Source organism: Chrysochloris asiatica, unplaced genomic scaffold (genome assembly GCF_000296735.1).
Source record: "Chrysochloris asiatica unplaced genomic scaffold, ChrAsi1.0 scaffold00006, whole genome shotgun sequence".
In the NCBI taxonomy this organism is placed as follows: Eukaryota; Metazoa; Chordata; class Mammalia; order Afrosoricida; family Chrysochloridae; genus Chrysochloris; species Chrysochloris asiatica.
In genome coordinates, this window is record NW_006408524.1 from 1,912,601 (window position 1) to 1,922,688 (window position 10,088).

Sequence of the window (10,088 nt, forward strand, 5' to 3'; positions counted from 1 at the left end):
TAATCTGCATCCTTCTTTTATTTCAGGGAGGGATTTTACACAAAGGAAGAAGGTGATCATTAAGAAAGGGTACAGAAGTGAAATGTGATTAATCATTCAAAACAGGACAAAATGATTTACAGGAACAAATTCTAAAATATACATCACAAATTGTCTTAATAATCTAACATTCTTAATTTTCCAAAAATTCAAGCAAACTGTTATAAATTACTTTTTAGGCTTATATCCTAAGGCAGCAACTTGAGGTTTCTCAAAGCTAATTAACATACATATAGCACTTAATCCCTAGTGGGTAAAGGTGAAAAGGATTTGAAAGGTCTGAAGGGAGTCAAGCTGTTTCAGCTACCTGGCTTAAGCTTTCAGGAGGAAGGAGGACATCCAAGTTAATGGGTTACACCTGGGGACCGTTTGAGGGGCTGCCACTATTATTCCTTAAACAATACTCCTGAAATTTACCAATCTACTTTGAGTGAATACCCTGGGCAGAGCCTCCATGTGTAATCCCAGCAAACCTGCCTTTGGAACTTTTACGGCCTCGGCTTTAGAAAGGGTTTTGGTTTTAATATGGTGCATGGATATCAAGAGCTCATGTATTAAATTAATATCAAGCATAACTGAATAACTTGATGAAGAACAGTTTTGACATGCTTGCCAGGTGGCCAGAGCTTGTCCCTCAGAGAGATTTGTTCCCAGGACCTTACACACTACCAACACAGTGGAGACATTAAGAGAGGCACATAAGAAACCATTTTCTCAGAAGCTACAATTACTGGAGTTAGAAGCATAGAGAACAAGTACAGAATGAACAATATTAAGACTAAAGAGAATTGCACAGAGGTAGCCATCCAGTGTTCACAAAAACCTATGAACCCAGGACATCAGGAGGATACTTCCTTAGCCCTCAGGGTCCATGTGAACCCGGGACATCAGGAGGTCACTTCCTTTGGCCCTCAGGGTCCCTGGCTAGCAATCCTGAGTGGGGCCTTCGTGTTGGATTTTCGTCCATGACACAGGGCCTCAGCTTCTCAGTGCTTGCGGTCCCCAACAGACAAACCTTGGAGAGAAGTTAACAGATGAAGAGGTTGATGAAATGATCAGGGAAGCAGATAGTGATGGCGATGGTCAAGGAAACTATGAAGAGTTTGAACAAATGATGACAGCAAAGTGAAGACATTGTACAGAACGTGTTAAATTTCTTGTACAAAATTGTTTATTTGCCTTTTCTTTGTTGGTAACTTATCTGTAAAAGGTTTCCCCTTACTGTCAAAAGAATATGCATGTATAGTAATTAGGACTTCATTCCTCCACGTTTTCTTTCCTTATCTTACTGTCATTGTCCTAAAGCCTTAATTTAGAAAATTGATCAAGTAACATGCTGCATGTGGCTTACTCTGGATAGATCTAAGCCCTTCTGCACATCTAAACTGAGATGGAGTTGGTCAAATGAGGGAACATCTGGGTTATGCCTTTTTTAAATAGTTTTCATTAGGAACTGTCAGCATGTGGTTGTTGAATTGTGGAGTTGTAACTCTGCATGGACTTTGGATAGTCAACAATATGTACTTAAAGATGCACTATTGCAAAGTGGGTGTATTAGCCAAGTACTCATACACTGTTTTTCTGTACTGCTGGTCCTGTACCAGAAACATTTTCTTTTATTGTTACTTTCTTTTTAAACTTTGTTTAGCCACTTAAAGAAAATCTGCTTATGGCACAATTTGCCTCAAATCCATTCCAAGTTGTATATTTGTTTTCCAATAAAAAAATTACAATTTACCCCCCTAAAAAAAACAAAACAAAAAAACAAACCAGTGGCATTGTTTACATCCAAGCTGGGGAGCCAGATCACTGTTATTTTCCACCTGATTCCACCAACACCATCGTAACCTCAGTGTCCTCTAAGCAAAAGTTCCTCATTTCGTCTCCCTGCCGCTGGAAACTCACCAGCCCAGAGTCAGTTTGGGCTCACGGCAGCCTTACAGACAAAGCATAGTTTCTGAGACTGTCATCTTTACAGAAGCAAACAGCCTCTTTTTTCTCCTGAAGAGCAGCTAGTGGGTTTGAACTACCAGCTTTGCAGCTAGCAGTCAAGCACTTAATGCACTGCACCACCAGGTATGTTTTTCTCTCCCACTCCTGATAACCACTAACAATCTTTGCTTTTGATATATTTCCTTGTCATATACGTGAGATCATTTAATATTTGTTTTGTTTTGTGACTTACATTTCCGTCAGCATGATGTTTTCAAGATGCATGCTCATAATGGCAGGCATTTGGGCACCGTGCTTTGTTGATCCCTTTCTCTGTTGATAGTTTGGTAGTTGTGCTAGGTGGAAGAGACCCCAGATTCTTATATATTCTATAAACCCAACCCAATGCCCTGCCTTCGAGTATATTCCAACCCATCAGAACCCTACAGGAAAGAGTAGACTTCTCCCCAAATTCCCAAGGTTGTGCATCTTCATGGCAGCAGACTGCTTCAGTCTCCATCAAGCTGTATGAAAGCTCACTCCTCACTCCTGTGGAGTGGCTGCTAGGTTTTGAGGGAAGCCTTCAGCATGCGCAGCATGGGGGTCAGTGGAATACACCAGCTCACAGCTGTAGTTGAGGTTTTATGATGCACAGTGAGAACACAGATCATGACTGGGGGTCGGTCACTTTATCACTGTGCCAGGTGGTACTACAGAAGTGGAGAAAGGGCCATGGCTGGAGATTAAAAATGGTTAAAGGGTTGGTCCTGGCTGTATGGTGGTCAGAGTATGACTCAAGATCAGACCTTTATCTTAAATTAGCTACCTGGGATCTGATTGGCTACTTTAAGTAAATGCCCAGGCAAGTTCTCTAGTCCTTTGTGTGAGCATCTTCCACACTCCTCCTGAAGGCAGACTGCGGCTTCTAGGAGTATATCTACATCCATGGACTCAAATGGCATCTGACATGTTAACGAATTACAGCTTTCCACAAACAAGCGCTTTAGCGTGTAAGTTAGAATGCCAAGTACATGCTCTTCTAATGCTCTGTGTGGCAAACAGAGTGTGTCCGCTGGGTACCATGGTTGTCTCCAGGGAGAAGAGTTTTCAACAGTTGTTTGAGTTGGACCAGCCACTGCAGACATGCAGACCATCGTGATCCTCCATGGGTATGTGGCAGTTATTTTGTCTAAAGTAAATGTGAATCTTCATTTCAAGGAAAAAATTGATAGTATTTGTTACAAGTGATAAATGTAAGAATAATTTGTGCAACAAGGATCATCATGAACCCAATTTATTGATTTTCCTCGCATGGCACATTCTTTTAGTGTCAATTCCAAAAACTAGTTGTTTAGCCCCACATCCTGAACATTTTCTCTGATGTATTTTCCTGAAAGTTTAATACCAAAGGTCTAGAAGGGAGAAGAAGAGTGAAGTGAGATCCAGAAATTGCTAGCAGTTTGGCCACGGGGTGGGATGGTGGGCTACGAGGCTGGAGAGGTGGCCCTGAAGAACCTAGCAGGCCTCGTTCTTTGTCCTTTAGAGACCTGCTGGGCAGGTGGAGAGCAGCAGCGGGCCTGCACAGTGGAGTGGCCAAGGCAAGTTTGGGCCTCGCAGGGGCTGTGCCCTCCGGTGTGCTGACTTAAGTTACTCTTTGCTCTTTCTTTTTTGTTCCCAAATTTTCATTTATTTTGTGTTTGTCCTTGTAGTGTTTTCCTGACTTCTCCTAAAGTTTTTTCTGTGTTCTCCTTGTTTTCCTCAATCTGTCTCTCAATTCACTGAAACTCCTTAAATGTCACTGTTCTGAAGTCTTCCCAGGTAGTTCCATTACACTTTCTTCTTCGGAAATGTTTTCTGGCTCTGCATCTTGGACGTTTATTTAAGTCACTTTCTCGTTTCTTCATGTGAATTGAAATTGTCTGCTGTCTCTGAGACACTGTGGTGCTCATTTGTTTGTATTTGAATATTAAAGGTACCATGGACTGCAAGAAAAACAAACAAATCTATGTTGGAAGAAGTACCTCCAGAATGCTCTTTAGCAGCCAGGATGGCCAGACTTTGTCTCTCATACATTGGATATGTTGTCATGAAGGACCAGTCCCTGGAGAAGGACATTATGCTTGAAAAAGTGAAAGGTCAGCGAAAAACAGGAAGACCCCCAAGGACATGAGATAGCCATTGTTGTGGCTGTGCCCCACCCTCCCGGGTTCTTGCCCTGTCTTATTAGTTCACCAAAACCAAAGGAACACCCATTGCACATGAAACAAAGTGGCTTTATTGTCTGTGCAGGCAAGAAACGTTACAGTAGGTTGACCTAAAAAATGTGAACCCTCAAAAAAGGGATAGAAAAGTTTTTAAGGGGACCTTTCTGGGTTTAGGGGGAATTTTCTTTCCCTGCCCAACTTAGGGAATCCAGTTATTGAGTCCTTCTGGACCAGACATCCCGATGAACAGACACCCTGGTGAACAGACACCCTAATGAACAGACACCCCAATGAACAGACACACTGGTGAACAGACACCCCGGTGAACAGACACCCCGGTGAACAAACACTCTGATGAACAGACATTTCGGTGAACAGACACCCTGATGAATAAACAGCCCAATGAAGAGACATCTCTGTGAACAGACACTCTGATGAACAGTCACTCCAATGAACAGACACCAGTGAACAGCCACTCTGATGAACAGACATCTTGGTGAACAGACACCCTGATGAATAAACACTCCAATGAACAGACATCTCTGTGAAGAGACACTCTGATGAACAGACACCCTGGTGAACAACACCTCGGTGAACAGACACTTCAGAAATGGCTCCAGTGTGCTCATAGATCATAAAACAGATGTTTTGGTGAACGATCACTCCAGAGCCATCTGGGGGACGATGCTGCTCTGTCTGCTCAAGTGCAAAGACCCGACTAGAACTTGTTCCAGACAAGGTTGTTCTGTCCTTGTTGTTACTGAAAATATAAGTTAAAAACCACAAAGTCAACAAAATCCTAGGTGGGGCCTATCATGGTATGCTGGATTGTGGGTTTCCTGGCCACTGTTTATTTTGAGTGCATTCCAACTTGGGGATTCCTCTTCCAGCTCCATGTGGGACAATACTCCATAAGGCCTCAGTAGCTAATTTTTGGAAGGAGATCATCAAGTCTTTCATCCTAGTCTGACTTAATCTGGAGGTGCCACTGAAACCTGTCTACCTTGGATAACCCTGCTGCTACTGGTAACTCCAGATTTTGCTAAGGGCTCTGACTTTGCTAACATTGTGGAGAGCAATCCAGTGCTTATCCTACACCACCACATCAGGACTCTGAATTGTTGTTGTTAGATGCCTTCGAGTTGGTCCTGACTCATAGTGACCCTGTATAGTGTTGTGAGGTTGCACCACCGACCTTGAGGTCAAGCGCTTATCCTACGGCCCCACACCAGGACTTGAGTCTGAATAGGGGCTGTGAACGTTGACTTTATTTCATTGTAGAAGGAAGGGAAGAGCTAGAGCTACTTGCCTACAAAAGTGCTGTGTGGCCGCTTGATGAAGCAGACGTTTCATAGGAGTAAAATAGGAGTAAACACGGTGCTAGTGTGTGCAGGCACAAATCAGACAGCCATGACTAAACATTTTACAAAGTCATGGTTTGATTCCTCTTACAGAAGGCTAAGGTCACCTGAACAGCTTAGTCGTGCTGTTTCTGCCCGCCTCCCTCCCTCCTTTTTCTTAGACATTGGCTATTGTGAGTCAAGGGTCATGCCAAGCTCTTGAGTAGCTAGCAGCTTCTGAGCTTCCCCAGTGTCCACCCAGTGGACTGTGCTTTCCTCTCAGGCAAGTTCTCGTTTCAAGACTGCCCTGCACCAGATGTCCTGTCTAGAGACTGGGCCTTGATACAAGTTTGGAAATCAAAAGTCCTTCAGGAGAAGTGAACTGGCCTCTCCAACGTGCTACTCGCCACCTCACCAACTACCAAGTGCTTGGATCTATCTAGCACATCAGGATCAAGAAAAGCCTGGTGCCCAACATCAAGGAACAAAACTGTAAACAGCAACAAAAAAACACACAAAAAACTGGACATGTACTCCTAGAGAGATCCTTAAGCTTAGGTTTTCTCAAAGTGATTCTATTTTAGCCACTTTACTCCCAACCACGAGAAACATCACCCTTTTTGTCTTGGAGAGAGGCTGTAAATTTCCTGAGTCTCCAAGGCAACTATACTTTTCTGGAGTTCATCAGCTTCAAGGTTCATTGGCAACCGTGAACTCACAAGATGTCTTTCATTGTGTTCTGGTGACTGCTGGGGATCGGAGCAGAGTCAAGGGGAGATCCTTAGTTCAAACCAGTTTTGTTTCTTGACACAGTTTTGCTATGTGCCTTTTGAGTGGTTGGTTTGCTCTTTTACTTTACCACTGGATGATGTCTTCATGCTGAATGTAGGCTAAAAAAGATCCCAATGGGTTTTTTCCACATAGATTACAACAGAGGATCAGATGGAGGGCTCATCTCCGATCCCCTTCAGTCTGCCTCAGCTCCTGGGGACACCACAGCAGAGAATTGGGGTGCTTCTGGATCCCCACTAGAGCACGAGTTCATTTCATTTTGTGGCCTTGTAGGACACTCATTTCTCCCGTGTTCTGATCCTTGTAAAATGGTGGCCTTCCACTAAACTAGGGGTCCTGTTGGAGGTCCTCCTTTCCTTTGGTCTTCTTACCAGGGACCTACCCTCGCAGGCAGCTACAAGAAAACTGGAATGTTACTTGGCTCACCTTGGTTCTTTCTGCTCAGAAAGCTTTTCTTTCATCGTCATAGGATCTGCTGTACAGCATGAAATCTTTGTCTGTGAATGACTCCAGCTGACCAGAGCTGAATTCCATCTTGTGCCTAGGTTTAAATGCTCGCATGCCAATTTTTCTCGAAGACCTCACGCACCACGGATGGCTGAACTACCAGAGTTAGTAACAGTGTATTTAAAAGTAGGTTTGGCGTTGGTCTAACAGTGTATTTAAAAGTAGGTTTGTAAGTGAAAGTGGGGGAAAGGTGGTAATGGAGACATGGGATGAGTTCAACCATGCTCCATGGACACCTGTGAACCTTGAGATGAGAAAGAGAGAAGAGGAAGGGCTGGCTGATCCTAAGTTAGGGCAGACCTGGGAACTTCTGAGCCCACGGACACTGACTTAGCCACTGAGGACTAGAGCTGAGAGTGAAGCATCCAGCTGATATGAAGTGAGGGGAGATGCACAAGAACACCCAAACTTGCAGATAGTACCCATTTGACCTAGCCTCGATGGCTAGATGATCAAAACTTGACTAGAAGAAAATCAAGAGGTTTGATAAAGGAAGCAAGTATAAATTGCTACAATTTGATGAGCTTGACCTTTGCTTATGGATGTAGTTGCTCAAAATACCAACTGAGAGGGAAGGAGTCTTCATCAAGGATCAAGCCTATCCCCTCTGTACACAGGGTTGATAAGGATGGGCAACATAGACATTGGTGTTGGTAGTGGTGTGCCATGGAGTCGGTTCCAACTCACAGCGACCCTATACAGGGTTTCCGAGGCTATAAAACTATGGGAACAGAAAGCCTCATCTTTCTCCTGCAGAACAAGTGGTAGTTTCGAACTGCTGACCCTGAGGTTAGCAGCCCGATTCTTAACCACTACGCTACCAGAACTCCTTAACTTAGACATTGGCTACCTAAAATGGGGGGGACGGGGGACGGTTATAAAGGCACAAAGTGTCTGGCTTACAAGTTTTCAAGAGGGAGTTTAGTTTCAGAATGAGGAGGGGAAGGTAGACAAAGAAAACAGTAGGTTTGGGGCCATTTTCCCCAGCCAGCCCTGGCAGGAACATTCCTGGAGGAACATTATGGTCATACCCACCTCAGACTGTAAACTTTCCTATCTGCAGCAGTCCCTTCCTGCTTCCCATAGGCCTGGCATGTGTGTGTGACACAGGGCTGCAGCCATTAGTCCTGCTGTGCTCCCTGTGCCTCATGTAAGGTCACTCTGACAGAGAGAGAACTTTGGAAAACCCATCATGGCCTCTATGAGTCCCCTTACCCAGGTAATTTATGTTTGTCTTTGTCTTGTGGCTATTCTTGTTTCATTGTTGTTAAGTGCTATCAAGTCGGTTCCGACTCATAGTGACCCTGTATAGGGTTTCCGAGGAACAGCTAGTGAGCATAAACTGAACCAACCTTGCAGTCCAGTGCATTAACCCATAGTGCCACACCATGACTCCTATTCTTGTTTAAGACTTAATAAAGGGTCTCCTGGTGTGGTACTATAGGATCAGTAATGGACTGCAAACCACAAGGTCAGCAGTTCAAACCTACCAGGTGCTCCTTTTCTTTTGAAACCCTATTCAGGGTCGCTATGAGTCAGAACTGACTCAATGACACTTAACAACAACATAATATATATATCTTTGGTGATGGGTCTCTTTTCTGCCCTAAAACAAGGGATATAGTGGTCCATAGGATTCAAAGTTTCTTTTTGGTGGGATGTCCAAGGGCCCGTGGACCACTTGTTGTTAAGTACCATCAAGTTGGTTCCGACCCACAGCAATTCTGTATAGGGTTTCCAAGGAGAGGCTGGTGAGCTTGAGCCGCCTAACCTTGCAGCTCAAGCCGACTTTACAGTCTAGCGCATTAACCCACAGCACCTCGTCAGGACCATGGACTGGTAAGAGCTTAAAAATCATGTACTTAGCCCCACTGTACTCCCTGGACCCTGGAAGAAATCCACAAGGTAAGCACTGCTGAATTTAGAGCCCATGTTTTGAAGCTTCTTGTGACTCCTTATTAAGTCTCAAGTATTATTTCTATGGTTTTCTCCATCTGAATTCTGCTCCTGTTCATTCTGTTTATAATTACGTCTGCTCTCTAGTGGACAACTGTGATTGTGATGCTGATTTTAGGGCAAGTGGACAGGAGAAAAATTACTGAGGAAAAAGTTCAATAGTAGTGATCAAGAGAACAATAAAAAACCTACAAATACAAACAACAGAGGGGCAGGATGTGGACGAGATTAAAAAAAAACCCAACAACTATCTTCTTGTCAGGCAAGCAGGATATAAACAAGATGAAATTAAAACTATCTACTTGTGTATCTCGAACCCAGCTGGACTGGTGAGCCCAGCCTGGCCTCCCTATTCAGCCCAGGAGTGGATTGTTAACCATCAACCACACATTAACCTCCACCTTAACCAGATCTTAGAGCAGGTGCAAAACCACTTATGTTAAGTATCCCAGATGCCTCCACAACATTTTGAAATCTTAGACTCCATCATCCACACCAGATGCATGGGGAAAAAGAAACAAAAAACAACACAGGAAAGTGGAACTTTGCAAACAGAGAGGGCTGCCCTTTTTTTGAAAGCTGGAGGAATTGCCTGGGCAGCTTATAAATACACCTTAGACTGTGAGCTCACAGAAGGCTCTGCTGTCTGTGACCTGCCTCCCTGCAGGTGTTTTCCATAATCTAATCAAACCCACCAGCTGCAACTCGGAAACCGTATACAGAGTTGCTATGAGTCAGAACCAACTCGAAGACACTTTAACACCAACAATAACATTCTTTAATACCTTATTTCATGACTTTCTACTCTCTGTAGCCTGGCCAGGTGTCACTGACTCTGCAACTCCATGTGGGCATTTTAAGGGAAGTAATTCTAGTTTTCTTAGAAAGGTTGAAGTTATTTGTACACACTTTGGTAGGGGACCCAGGGGGATCTTGAACTATTTGCTGAGAAACTCAATGCTCTGCTTTACTGATAAATATTGCTGCCTCAGGTTGTACCTCTGTGGTGATACAGGAAAACTTGGCAGGGGTAATGGGCAGAAGTTTCTCACCTGTCTTGGAAACTGTGTTTCTTTAGCGAATTCTCGATAGATTTAAGATGGGTTAACCCAAGTCAATTCATGTAGCTCTTTACAAATTGGCATGTACATGTGTTACTTTGTTTTATGGGGTGTTATTATGAGAATTTTATTGCAATATCTGTTGGTATGAACCTCAGAGTTGACAGTTCAAACTCACCAGCTGCTCCTTGGAAACCCTATACAGGGTCACTATGCATCAGAACTGACTCTTGACTCCACAGCACTTAATAATAATA